This window comes from Staurois parvus, unplaced genomic scaffold (genome assembly GCF_062004578.1).
Source record: "Staurois parvus isolate SC_StPar_1 unplaced genomic scaffold, SC_StPar_1.0 ptg001733l, whole genome shotgun sequence".
NCBI classification, from domain to species: Eukaryota; Metazoa; Chordata; class Amphibia; order Anura; family Ranidae; genus Staurois; species Staurois parvus.
The window spans coordinates 906,347-910,308 of NW_028319529.1; positions in this window are offsets into that span (position 1 = coordinate 906,347).

Sequence of the window (3,962 nt, forward strand, 5' to 3'; positions counted from 1 at the left end):
ATATGCGTTTAATATGCACTCACATTGATTAAAAACAATCTGCACTTTATATAATAGCCGCTTAAAGCAGTGAAGACCAGCCTCTCGGGTGTGCTCGCATAAACTACCAGTGCTCTCTCAAGGGATTATTTTTCCCTCTCTGCATTATTTTACATTTAGAAACATTGAACTGCAGTTTCCACTGCTTTGACCAATCTTCCAGCAATGCCAATTCATGTCCCATGTTACAGACACCTCCAGAGATATCAGCCCAATTACACACCTTTGTATCATCAGCAAAAATACATACCTCTCCAAAAAAAAAAACTTTAGTTATATCACTTACATATAGATAAAAAAGAACAGGACCTAGTACAGAGCCTTGTGGTACACCACTAGTGGCTGGTTTCTGTTCCGCGTGAGCCCCATTTACAACCACACTCTGGCATCTATCCTTTAGCCAAAAACATATCCACTGAAACACCCAAGGAAAAAATCCTAGCTTGTACAACTTTTGCATTAGATCATACAAAAGAAGATAAGTGTTACAGCCAGTGATTTCACAGTTTTTGTAAAATTTTAGATTGTAAGCTCCTAGAGCAGGGCCCTCCTAATTCTCTTACATAGAATTGTATTGTTACTGTACTGTCTCTGTTTACTTCATAAAGCACTGCTCAAATGATGAGGGTCCAGTATGGATAATGAGAAAGACCTCACAAAATGTAACTTTTTTGGACCCCCCCTAAAATGTTTATTCCAGACTCTTATCTGGGCATGCACAGGCATGCAGCCTGGCGAAAAAAAAGACAGTGCATCATGTGTGTGCCCCTCCTCATGAACTATACCAGACCTAAACACTGTTAGGGTACCTTTTTCAGGGCCTCCTGGTAAGGCACTATGTCTCTAGGTTAATGGGAACAAGACCTCATCCCTACATCATGTTTGGAAAACATCTTTGATGGTTCACTCAATAGCTCCCCTATCAACAACCAAATAAATTATTCTTTGGTCATGTCTCTATCTCCTGACACTGACTCTTCTCAGGTGCATAGTGACTCAGCTTGATAGACTACTGCACATTTCCTTTTGTAGAAAACCCCCCACAGCCATGGGCCTAGTCCCGGGAATGGTAAGTCTGCTGATTCCTAACCCTAAAAAGGGGAGGTGCATCCAAAACCAATATGCTATAGAGAAACCCCAAATAGGATATATCACCTCAAAGGCTAATCAGCAGTATCAATTTATTATAGATGTAAAAATATATATCAAACACATATCATATAATCATACAATTCATGTATCTTGTTCCTATCTACCCCTCCCCCCATCCAAGTCCTCTACCCCCCCCCCCCCACCGATCCCCCCCAATACCATCCCACAACATCCCTCCCTCTCCTCCTTCAGGGCAACCCCAGCACCCCACAAGCCCCCACTCCACTCCAGAGAACCCTCTCAACCCCTCTATGTGATCCCTAAGTCCCCCATTCCAGTAAGGATAGGCCACATCCCCCAGAAGTTCTCTCTGTAGCAGTGTCAGTGATGATTAGAACTGCATGGACATCTGAAACCAGCTGTGAGGTAAAGTCCCAATATGTATATGCTGAGTATCGCTCCACAGCAAGAGGGAAGAGCAATAGAAGGGGCAACCTTGATCCCTCCAGATATATATATATAGAACTCGTAAAATAGTATACAATAGTTTGTCTCTGGTATACAGTAGGTATGCCGCTATGCTCTATACCCTCAGTAGCGTCTCCAAAGCTTTTCAAGTTGGCCACCCGACCGGCACTTATCAAGGTCCATCCTACCTTTAGTAGGTAGCTGATTGACTCTGTATTGCCTGAGCACCGCAATGTAGAAAATCTTGTGCCAGCACAGATATAGTGTAAATGAAACAATCTCACCACATGGTGTCCGTACAAGCACTCTCAGTGGCCGCGTTGTACAGTGTCCATAGATATATAGCAATGTCCATGTATCAGTCCAAGTCAACACATGCTCCATAGACTGGGCTAGAGAGCTGGCGTGCACTCCGGCATCTCTCCGGGGAACACACAGGGAAAGAGGACATAATCCCTACCACCTACATGTTTCGCCCCTCCCACTGACCAGGGCTTCTTCAGGGCATAGCTAGGAATTGGCTGGATGCCTCTACAATTTATCTCCATTACTGCAGATATATTCCGCCCCTTAACCACTTGCCGCCCTGCCACTGTAGAAATACGGTGGCAGGGCGGCACTGGCAGGCAAAACCACGTTTTAAAACGTGTGTTTTGTAAACAAATAGGGGGCGTGCGTGAGGCGCGCCGCTGCCCTATCTGTCCCGCCTATCACCGCCGCAGATGTCAGCAGCCGGGTCACAGCCGGTCCTTAGCGGCTGTTTCCCGGCGATCGGCGGTAAACAGTGACAGACAGCATAGCTGCAGTAGCTGTGCTGTCTGTCACTTCCTTGTCAGCTCGAGGACAAGCTGATCGAGACAGAACAGTTTCTCTCTCTCGATCAGCAGTGTCTTGTGCAGTACACACCCCGCCCCCTAGTAAAACACTCCCCCTCACTCCTATAACCCTTCCCTGCAAAATAAAGTTAACCCCTTCCTCCCCAGTGCCATTAGTACAGTGTCAGTGTTTTTCTTTTTGCACTGATCACTGTATTAGTGTTTTTGGGGATGTCAGTGACCCCAAGTCAGTACCCCTCAATGTCAGAATGTCCGCCGCAGTCCCGCAGTCCCGCCATAAGTCGCTGGTCGCTGCCATAAGTCACTGATCGCCGCCATAATTCACTGATCGCCGCCATTATTAGTATAAAAAAAACCCTAAAAATCCCAGTATCTTTGCCGCCAATTGTAAACGCTATAACTTTCACGTAAACCAATTAATTTACACGTATTGTTTTTTTTTTTTTTTTAGCAAAGACATGTCGCAGAATGCATTTTGGCAGAAATTTATAACCAACTTTGAGTTTACTATATATTTTTTATAGCTGAAAGTAAAAAATATTGTTTTTCTTCAAAATTTTTGATAATTTTTTGTTTATAGCGTGACAAATAAAAAGCGCACAGGTGATCAAATTACACAGAAATAAAGCTCCATTTGTGTGAAAAAAAGGACATAAATTTTGATTGATTTTTGCATTTTTTTTTTGTTACTGGACATGTTTTGTAGCAAAAAGTTCAAAATATTGTTTTTTTTTCTCAAAATTATCAGCCTTTTTTTTTATAGCGCAAAAAATAAAAACCACACAGGCGATCAAATACCACCAAAAGAAAGCTCAATTTGTGGGGAAAAAAAGGATGTAAATTTCATTTATGTACCATATTGCATGACCGCGCAATTGTCCGTTAAACTAGCGCAGCGCTGTATAGCAGAAAAATTGCGTAAGTTGCAGTATCTATACCATAGTTTATAGACGCTATAACTTCCACACAAAGCAATCAATATACACTCATTGGGATTTTTTTTACCAAAAACATGTAGCAGAATACATTTTGGCCTAAATTTATAACCAACTTTGAGTTTACTATATATTTTTTATAGCTGAAAGTAAAAAATATTGTTTTTCTTCAAAATTTTTGATAATTTTTTGTTTATAGCGTGACAAATAAGAAGCGCACAGGTGATCAAATTACACAGAAATAAAGCTCCATTTGTGTGAAAAAAAGGACATAAATTTTGTTTGGGTGCAGCATTGCATGACCGCGCAATTATCAGTTGAATTAGTGCAGCGCCGAGTAGCAAAAAGAGGCCTGGTCATTAAGGGGGGTAAATCCTCTGGAGCTCAAGTGGTTAAGGCAACCTTCCAGGGATAAATTTTAACTTAAACTCCACGTGGGTGCCCCCCGCTGGTTGGACAGCATGCAGAACTTAATAATACTGAGGCAAAATCCTCTAATCCTTACCATCTCTATCACGGACTACCCCAATCAATGGCTCATACTGTTTTTGTTGCATGTTCTCCAACATCTCACTTACATAACCAGGTATAA